At 44.6% G+C, this 10,851-nt stretch overlaps 1 protein-coding gene across 1 annotated transcript in view; it reads right to left on the reverse strand.

Annotated features, from left to right (window-relative positions):
* Positions 1-9,450, reverse strand: part of Itgb1 (integrin subunit beta 1) — a 48,167-nt gene extending 38,717 nt beyond the window's left edge. Inside the window, exon 1 of the mRNA XM_052727805.1 lies at positions 9,268-9,450. The gene's annotated coding sequence lies outside the window, so the exon portion shown is untranslated. The remainder of the gene's footprint in view (positions 1-9,267) is intronic.
* Between the last annotated feature and the right edge of the window lie 1,401 nt (positions 9,451-10,851).

Below are 10,851 nucleotides of genomic sequence, written 5' to 3' on the forward strand. Positions count from 1 at the left end.
CCTTAACAGTAGAAAATATGCTACTTATATTTAGGTATATCATAAATATGTCCTAAATGCTTTATCACCATTCCCTGTATCTGCTTTTTAATGAGGGCAAAAGAGCTGGGCATCTTTAACCCCAGTGTCGGGAAGCAGAGGCACATGAATCTCTGAGTTTGAGGTCAACCTGGACTACATAAAGACGTTCCAGACCAGCTAGAGCTACACAGGGAGGCACTATCTCTCCAAAATAAACAAATAAATGATGGATGGATGGATGGATGGATGGATGGATGGATGGATGGATGGATAAATGGGGAGGGAAATAAATAGGTCAATAAGAGATTTTAATACATAAAAATCAGTATTCAAGAAAAATAACATAGGAAACTAAAAGACTCTAGGAATAAACAAATGGCTCCTTCTACTGTCACTCATGAGCAATAATAAAACAGAAAGACCTTGAAAAGAAGAAACTAACCTTTTGAGCTCTGCATCATCTGAGGGTGAGATATGGAGATGAAGTCAGATCCTGGCGAGATCACCTGTCTCTTACAGGAAGAACAATTAATACTCAACTTTTTCTATCTAACAGGAAGAGGTGTGGTGATGACTAGGGAGTCAGTCATTGGCCCAAATATTAATAACAAGAACAAATTAAATATTAACAAAATTTAGCAAGAAGAGCCAGGTGTGGTGGCACACACCTTTAATTCCAGCACTCAGGAGGCAGAAGCAAGTGGATCTCTGTGAGTTTGAGACCAGCCTGTTCTACAAAGCAAGCGCCAAGACAGTCAGAACTACAAAGAGAAACCCATTCCCAAACAAGCAAACAAAAAATTATCAAAAAGCACACAGAAGAAAAAAAAAGGATAGAAAAGAGGGCCTAAGTAATCCAAAATGGGAATATTGGTAGCACCTCCCTATAGCCTGCTGCCCTACAAGTACACAATAGTCTCAATAGACAGCCTCCTAAAAACCAGCCACAACTCTACCCTGACTGCAGAAAAAAGACTTCTGAAGCACTCAATGAAAACCCTTTCTAACCAATAGAACACTTGTCTGAGCCTAATAAACTCTAACAGTGAAGGCTGTTGTCTGCGGCTGAGCACAGTGGTGCACGCTTGTCAACAGCGCAGGGAGGCTGAGGTAAGGGGATTTCTGTAGTTTGAGGCTAGTTTGTCCTATACAGTGAGTTCCGGGTTGGTTACACTACAATATAAGGAGGAGGAGGAGGAGGAGGAGGAGGAGGAGGAGGAGGAGGAGGAGAACAGTAATAATAATAATAGTAAGTGTTTGATCCAAAGCTCACAAAGGAATCTGAAAACAGTTCACTCACAGCACAAATAGATGCCTTAAGAAACAAGTACAGGGGCTGGAGAGATGGCTCAGAGGTTAAGAGCACCGACTGCTCTTCCAGAGGTCCTGAGTTCAATTCCCAGCAACCACATGGTGGCTCACAACCATCTGTAATGAGATCTGGCGCCCTCTTCTGTATACATAGTAAATAAATAAACATCTTTAAAAAAATTATAAAAAAAAAAAAAAAAAAAAAAAAAAAAAAAAAAAGAAACAAGTACAAGCTGAAATACACAATTAGTAATGATTCCACCGTCCCAAGGAAAATGAGAGTAGACATCCGCTTCTGAAATCATCAACTCCAGGAATACGATCAACAAAACAAGATCAAACCTGAGATGTCACACAAAACAGAAGCCAGCAAAGGAAAGGAAGCGCAAATGCGCCAGTGTGCTGACGGTGTGCTGACTCAACAGACAACTGACATCCCTCCCCACCACCCTCACCCAAAAGGGCAGCCCCATGTTGGAAAGCTCAGTTCAAATCAGACACTAAAAGTAAACCCACTGACTGCCAAAGGATGGACTTTGAAAATAAAACATTTTAAGCAGAGCTATTATGCCAAAATATGAACAGCCAGTCCACAGGAAGAGAAAGACTGCCTTCCTTCCCAGCCCCATCTGCCACCAAGACTCTATTACCTAGCAAATGAAACTTTCCAAACTAACCTAGTAAGCTGTCCTTTATACTTTCTATATATGCACATTTTCCTTCTTTCTGCTTTGTTGTTGTTGTTTTGTTTTGTTTTCCCTATGAATGAGGAAAACATGAATTATCAAATGTTTCAGTTGGCAAAATTTATTTTGTTCCCAAATGTAAGTGTGAAGAGATCTTGACAAAAGTTAACTACCTGAGGGCTGGAGAGAAAGGCTCAGTGCTTAAGAGCACTTGTTGCTCTTGCAGAGAACTCAGGTCCTGTTCCCAGCATCCCAGCATCCACACCTGGTAGCTTAAGACCATCTATAATTCCAGAACCAGGAGATCCCAATACCCTCTTCTAGCCTCTGCTGGCAGCAACATACACGTGGTACACATGCATACATGCAGACCCATACACATAAAAATAAATAAATCAGCGGGGCAGTGGTGACGCACGCCTTTAATCCCAGCACTCGGGAGGCAGAGGCAGGCGGATCTCTGTGAGTTCGAGGCCAGCCTGGGCTACCAAGTGAGTTCCAGGAGAGGCGCAAAGCTACACAGAGAAACCCTGTCTCGAAAAACCAAAAAAATAAATAAATAAATAAATAAATAAATAAATCTTTAAAAAAGAAAGGTAACTACCTGTCAGTGGTAACAACAGCATTTTCATTCTATATGTAATTCAATTAGAAAGAATTTCAATTCAATACATTTCTACATTGCATAATCTATCTACTGGTTTAAACAGATTATTCCATAATTTTTTCTTGATCAAATTCATTCTGACCATCACCTTTTATCCTATCTTCTTTCTCTCTCCCTGCAGTAGATGGAGCAAGCACAACTGAGGCATACATACTCTATGCAGCAAGTGTTCAAAACCAAATGACAGAAATCACTTCATTTCTCACATTACTCAAGAGCAGGCTGGGAATGAGTAACACCTATTTCAGAATTTTGGAAAGGATAAAGCATGACCCTGATGGAAAAGTTTTAGCAACAAGTATCTTTGCACTGATTTTCTTATTGCTGGCAAGTATTTAGTGATCATAGGAGGAAAAAAAAAAAAACTGAAGCTGGGTGGTAGTGGCACACGCCTTTAATCCCAGCACTTGGGAGGCAGAGCCAGGCGGATCTCTGTGAGTTCGAGGCCAGCCCGGGCTACAAAGTGAGTTCCAGGACAGGCTCCAAAGCTACAGAGAGAAACCCTGTCTCAGAAAAAAAAAAAAAAAGATGAAAAAAAACATTTTCACCCCTCCACTGAAACTACATTCCTTAAGCAAATGCAATGAGAATTTTCTTCTACCTTTATGACTTTTACTTGTTTTTTGTTTTGTTTTATTTTATTTGGGCCATTAATCTTCAACAGCCACAATAAACAGAATTTATTCTTTTCTTTAAAAAACATAATCTTAATGATGCCTAGCACAGAAAAAAAATGGCCAACTTCCAGTGACACTCAATAACGTGTTGTTATTTTTACTATATTTCAACTAATTGCATTCATGCATGTGTCATACCTTGAAAAGAACTCAGGCCTTTGTTTTACGTTTCTATGATATACACACAGTCACATGCAAGTAACATTTGTCAAATTAGGCAGGACTCTGCCTCCCAGCTACACTGTCTTTTGGTCTCTTTTAAATACATCATTCATGTCATCCATACCTTAGCTCAGCCCATTCCTCAGTTAGACCTCATCTTCTCCACCAAACCTTCCAAAACCACCTAAGCCACGGCTGACCTTTTAGTCAAAAACCGAGAGTATCATCTGGCATGGTACACTGACTGTATAAACAACTCTTTGGTTTTGTCATGTTTTCCTGAGTGGAACAGAACTGTCCCAACTAGGGAATTCACTCAAAATCAAAGACATGCGGACCTCTTGGTTTGCACTCACTGAATACAATGCTCTCAGTCTCAGTACACTGAAATGCACAAGTAAAGACGCCCAGACAAACGGCTGCTCGCAAGAGATTGGACTAATCAGCACTGGCAGATTCCTCCCAGATCATCTGCACCCCAGTTACACTTTCTTATGGTTGCTGGGGGCTGGAGATGCCTCGACAGTCGAGATCACTGCTGCTCTTCCAGACAACCCAAGTTCAGTTCCGAGTTCACATCAATCAGGTGGCTCACAACCATCTGTAACTCCAGCTCCAGGGGAATCTAAAGCCTCTGGCCTCTGAAGGAGCTCGCACTCATGTGTACAAATTCATATGCAGACACACACATCTACATATAATTAAAAATAATTTTTAAAAAATTTAAAGAAAATGGTTTCTCATGAAAGAACAAAAAACTGTATTCTACAATACTTCGATCAGTCAGCCACTACCTCTCATCTCAGAGTGAGAGCAGAGTGCAGATGTGAAACCAAAGCCTTCAGGAGTGCTGCACCAACGTCACAGAAATCCAGGGCAGAGACTTCTCTGAACCCAGGTTTCCCAGGGACAAGCCTCTCCTAAGTCAAACTGGGGCTCTGGTCACTGCTCTGGGGAAGGGATGTAGAAATAGGATAGTCGGGGCTGGAGAGATGGCTCAGAGGTTAAGAGCACTGGTTGCTCTTCCAGAGGTCCTGAGTTCAATTCCCAGCAACCACATGGTGGCTCACAACCATCTATAATGAGATCTGGTGCCCTTTTCTGGCACGCAGGCATACATGCAGGCAGAATACTGTATATATAATAAATAAATCTTAAAAAAAAATAGGATAGCCTTTAATTTAAACACGCTAATTGTTGGAACACCCCACAAATCCCTATATACTCTCTAAAATGGCTGGCAAAGGAAGCAAAAGTTCAGAGAAGAAACTGGAAGAGTGAACTGCTTCCCCTATTCCTCTTCCCCCAGCCACCCCGAAGAGTCCCCTGATTCTCCCTCAGGGGCCCCTTTCCTACTCTACACTCTGGTGCTTTTATCTGCAGCCTACACTGTCAACCAGTATTGGCAGATGAATAATTCCCAATCCCAAACTACATACCTCTACCTATGCCCTGGGGTCACCTCTAAAAAGCTCAGCATTGTAGAGCCTACCCTCTTGTGGTCCACTGCGTCCCTGGGTAAATGCACCCCTAGCCATTTCCCTTTCTGTTTCTGTCAACATGGACCCATCTCACCAATTCTCCTTCCTAAACAGTGTAATTCTTGTTTCCCCACCTGTGACCACTTGGGATCTCTAAGTTTTTCAATCTTCTTTTGTCATCAAAAAAAATTAGGAGTATCCACATGCCCATTATTTATAAATTAAAATATACCTATTTCTATAGCAATACAATAACACAATCATAATAAACACTTTGAACATTTAGAAGCTATAAACAGATTGTCTAAAATGTTCTTCCTTACAGTTCAATGAGTCATTTTGCATATCCCTGGAGTTAAAAACCTGTATTTTGAAGCCTTGGTATAATGAGACTGCTCCTGTAAGTAAGAAATGTATGTATACATACCCATATATTCTTATATTTATAAAAATTCTTACAATATATAATATGCACATGCATGTGTATCATACAGATATGCATACGTGTATGTCTGTGTACTGGCTGGTTTTGTGTGTCAACTTGACACAAGCTCAAGTCAGAGAGGAAGGAGCCTCAGTTGAGGAAAGGCCTCCAAAAGATCTAGCTGTAAGGCATTTTACCAGTTAGTGATCAATGGTGAAGGGCCCAGCCCATGGTGAGTGGTATCATCCCTGGGCTGATGGTCCTGGGTTCTGTAAGAAAGCAGGCTGAGCAAGCCAAGGGAAGCAAGCTAGTAAGGAGCACCCCTTCATGGTTTCTATATCGGCTCCTGCCTCCAGCTTCCTGCCCTGTTTGAGTTCCTGTCCTGACTTCCTTCCATAATTAGTAGCAATATGGAAGTGTAAGCCAAATAAACCCTTTCCTCCCCTACCTGCTTTTTGGTCATGGTGTTTAGTCACAGCAATTGAAACTCCATCTAAGACAGTCTGCTTACGTGTAAATGTAAATTTCAAAGAGCCTCTTTTCTCATGTACACATTTCATGATCATATGCATAGGTAAAGATAATTATTATCTTCTAAAGCCACACACCAAAAGTAAAGTTTTTGAACTGTGTGAAATTTACAAAGTACAGCTTTGTTCTTTTTCATGCAGCTCCTGAAAGTGAGGTACACTGCTCTCACCTCCCTACTGCAGTCTCTAACCTGTCAGTATTCTGTGGACTGTCCCTTAACCTCCGCGCTTTCTGACACTGGAGATTGATTGCTACCACTCCAGATCTGATCCAGAAAACTCACTTATTCTTTCCTCCCCTTATCCTCACATCCTTGACTACCACCTAATTGACACACAATAAACAAACTCTGAAAACATATAACTAAAGTCACGATAAATAGTAATATAACAGAAAACACGAATATAATCATTCTCAAACTCACTAATGTGCAGATAAATGGTAAGTGCTTATTTTAACATATTCACAGAATATAATCGTGGACCCCACCCACAACGAATCTTCAAACCAGCTGGGCTTCTTACCCATCAAGAATTTTACATTTAAATCATGAGGGAAAAAAAATCCTCTGAAACTCTCACCAGTCAAAACATGTTTATCTCATCACTCTGGCAGCATAGTTAAGAGCAGGACATTCACAGAACACTAGTAAAAATATTTTCTTCAGACAACATGCTGTGTTATACACCTCCCTCTCTGCCCGTAAGCCAGGGCTGGTTTTATTAGCAAAAAGCCAAATAGTAAAGGAATTACATTAGGCAGCAAGCATTCTGGACAAACTTATTAATTTTCAAGATAATCTGTCAAACCAATTACTTTTCCTTGTAATAAATAGTGATGAGAGGTGATCAGACACAGAACTACATTTAATCAACACAGAACTACATTTTCATTTCAGTGATGTTGATTAAGGACAGATTCAAATCAGGCTGATCAGAAAATTCAAAAGACAGTTGGCAGTTGGTGTTAAAAGCACTAAATCCAGGGCCCAGGGGTGGTGAAGAATGCCTCTGATCCCAGCACTAGGGAAGCAGAGGCAGGTGGATCTCTGAGACTTGTTCAAGGCCAGCCTGGTCTACAGAGCAAGTTCCAGGATAGCCAAGTCTACACAAAGAAACCCTGTCTTGAAAACCAAAAAAAGAAAGAAAGAGAGAGAGAGAGAGAGAGAGAGAGAGAGAGAAAGAAAGAGTACTAAATCTGTGCTTTTTCAACTTTGTTAATTCTGTACTTGTACTGTGCATGTACAGAATTCTGAAGATTAAAGTGGAGGGGGGCTGGAAAAACAGATGCTCCATGGTTAAGAGCACTAGCTGCTATTCCAGAGGGCCTGGTTCTGTTCCTAGTACCCACAAAGTGACTGAGAACCATCTGTGTTCCAGGTCCAGGGGATCTGACTCCCTCTCCTGTCCTCCACAGGTGCTGCAATGCCCAGGGCAAACTTCCATGCAAGTAAACGCCCACCCACATAAAATTAAAAACTTTTAAAAAGGTAACAACCTGGGCCAATGAGATGGCTCAGGACATGAAAGCGTTTTCCCGAGCCAGGCAACCTGAATTCAATCCCTGGAATCCATGTTTGGTGGACAAAAAAGAACAAATCTCATAAATGTATCCTCTGACCTCCACGCCTGAGTGTCACTACACCCCCACACAAAAATAATTATAAATTAAAGAAACCATCTCAGTGCACAACTTCACATCCTTTTAAAAAGACTTCAACTACACAGATTCTTCTACGGTAGTCCTGTGAATTCAATACAAATAAGCGAGAATTTGCCTTCTATTCACATAAGAAACTGTCATTCCAGTGTGTTCTACTCTCCCCAAGTGCTTATATACCACGTACCAGCGTTTCATCTGTTTTACATGTGTCATTCTATCATCTTAGTCATTTATCCTTGATGAATCACAATCACTCATAAACATGAATATCATACTGAGATTAAGTCATATAATCACTCGTAAATAATGTTCTAAATATGAATATATAATATATAAATACGAATAACATAATCGCTCATAAATATGAATATCATACTGAAAGTCTTCCCTTCTGGCCTTAATGTACATAGATGTGTCATAGTTAACTTTCAACTGAAATTTCTTAGCCTTTCCTACAGGTTATCTAGGATATGACCTATTGCAATGGCTGTGTGTGAGTTAAAAAAGAACTCTAACCAAAATTCATCTAACATTTATTTCTGTACTATTCGAGCACCAACAACAAAAATAAAAAAGTAAAAATAAACTTAGTCATACTACCCTCTTCATATCCACGTGGAATAGCTGAGCCAGGAAACCTTCCTAATGTTACCAAAACATTCTAAGAAGTTTGTAGACCTTCTTAATGTACCAAGGAACAACGAAAAGGAACCAATGCACACGGAGCATTACTGTCTAAGCTTGAGGTTTTACATTTTACTTACTGTGTCTTGTATTTTTTTTTTAAGTCCACACTGGCACTGCCCTGGAATCCTTTTGTCCTATACCATGCCTACTTTATTTTATATTAGGTGAGGAGGTTACTTCAAGTTCAAGCATGGGCTCTGGAGGTGAGCCCATGAACTCTCCCAACTACTTAAAACTCCTGCACGCACCTCAGTTTCTGCATTTGCAAAAGGAGATAAGCAGTCCCGATACCACCATGGATCGGGGTCTCTGCAGTGAGGTCAGTACATGGAAGCTGGGTCAGACCCTGTCACTAGTATCACCATTATTACTATCATTAGTGCGGGAGCTCCTTCTCTCTTTTACAGATGAGGAAACGGAAACAGTACAATTTATTTACTCATTTTTACCACCGAGTGCTAGGTTTCAAATTAAAAGTTCAAATTCACTGTGGCGTTCGGGATCAGGGCGGTCATGAGCCCAGCCTGTCACTAGGAGGCATGAGAAAGGGTAGGCAGCCACACGACACGAGGCTCCGGGCGGGCACCGCCTCGCGGACCTCGGACGCCGCGGCCTGGTTCCCGGGGTCCCGCGCCGCGCTCGCTCGGGAAAGGCGCCCGCTGGGGGACCGGGCGGGCAGAGCCCCGCAGGGGTCCCTGGGCACCGCCACCCCGGTCCTAGCCACCCTTGCCCCGCCACGCCCCGGGGTGACAGGCGGGGCTCGCGACCCTCCCTCCGAGAGACCCTCCCTTAGGCAAGGCCGGGCGGGGCGGAGAGCTGCAGCCGGACGTGGCGGCGCGGCCGAGTCCCCGAGACCGGACTCCGCCCGGCCCAGGCCGCGATGAGACACGCCGGGCCAGCCCTGGCTGCCCGGAGCCCACGCCCGCACGCCCGTCCGCCCGCCCGCCCGCGGCCTTACCTTTCCGCAGCGCCCGCCCGGCACGCGCGCGGCCCGGGCTCCGCCGCGTTCCGCCTCTCGGAGGGTCTCGGGCGGGTCTCGGCGGGCCTCGGCCCTTCGGAGGGTCTCGGGCCGGTGTCGGAGGGGCTCGGCTTCTCGGATGGTCTCGGGCGGTGTCGGCGGGGCTCGGCCGCTCCGGCGGGTCTCCGCGGCTCTTCAGCGCGTGGGCGGAGTCTCGGCCCGCCGACTCCCTCAGGAAGCCGGCCCGGCCCCGCCCCCGCCGCGGAGATCCTTCTCCCAGGCCGGCCGCCAGGCCTTTCTCTCCCTCCGGAAACGCATTCCTCCGCGCCGCGTCAGCCGCGCCCGAAGGAGGGGGAGGCGGCAGGAAGAAGGGAGGTGGGGCTGGGTGCAGACAAAGGAGCCCGGCCGCCTGGCCCTCTCTGCAGAGGGCATGGCGATGCCGCGGCGAAGGCGCCGGCTGTCCGGCGGGAGGGCCCAGCCGAAGCCGGTGTCCCGTCGCCAGGGACCCCGGGCCTGACCTGTGTGTGCGCTGAGGGCCGAGGAGGATGGAGTGGTAGCGCTCTGCAGGCAGTTCTCGAGCCTCCCGGGCACCCTGCGGGTGCAGCCTCCCTCCCGCTCCACCCCTGCTCTGCCACCCTGCCCGCCTGGGAGCTGCTTGTGCATTTGTTGTGCATACGGATTTATTTTCCCTTCTCTGCGGAAAAAAAAAAAAAACAAAAAACAGAGTTGACAAGGAGCCGACCAGTCTCAGAATCTAAATGAGAAGCTTGAAGCTTGGGTCTTGCCACATCATACCGAAAGCCGTGTGGCAGGCAGGTGCCAGCAGCTTACCCGAACAGCACAGCGTGAGCTGCCAGGAGCAGGGCGCCCTGCCGCACAGACAGCTCTCATTGCCAGGTTTATGAAGCCGAGAAGTAGTGTTTCTGTTCTGGAAGAGTAAAAAAAAAATGAGCTGCCCAAATAAATACAATAGAAAATAATCACTATGGAAAAGTTACATATTGCCCATCAGCCAATCAAATGTATTGTTGAACTAAACTCTCAAGAAATGAGCATCATTTTTCCTAATTAGTAAATGACGGAGCTTAGAGGCTACTTCTGCATCATCAGCCCAGTGGTAAAGCTCCATGCCCTTGCCTTTAAAGGTATTGATTTTACCCCTTCAGAGTTAAACCATTCGCCCGGTCTCTGCACAGGAAACTACTATATAAACATATTTCATCCATGCTTGGCCTGCACTGCGTGGGTGTTTGATTTGGGGAGGCGGTAACAATCTACCACAAGATCCTAAGCAGGCTTCACAGGCAGCTCTAAAAATCAGTTCCTCAAGAAGGGCTATCAACAGCTACTTAGGAGCCGCAGAAGTAAATGTGTCTTGTTCTGCTCCCCCGGGCGTCAACCTAAGCTGAAGGAGTCCAATGTCCATTGGCGAAGCCGTGAGCTTTGAAGAAGGGAGAAACTGATAAATGCAACAATTGCTCAGAAATGTAGCTGTCCTTGAATTCATACAGATGTTAAGAAGCGGACACTTACTTAGCTATCGAAAATGCACGAGCATTGTTCTAGTTTCTTGACTTTTATTGG

Source organism: Peromyscus californicus, unplaced genomic scaffold (genome assembly GCF_007827085.1).
Source record: "Peromyscus californicus insignis strain IS unplaced genomic scaffold, ASM782708v3 Scaffold_8__1_contigs__length_139910024, whole genome shotgun sequence".
NCBI classification, from domain to species: domain Eukaryota; kingdom Metazoa; phylum Chordata; class Mammalia; order Rodentia; family Cricetidae; genus Peromyscus; species Peromyscus californicus.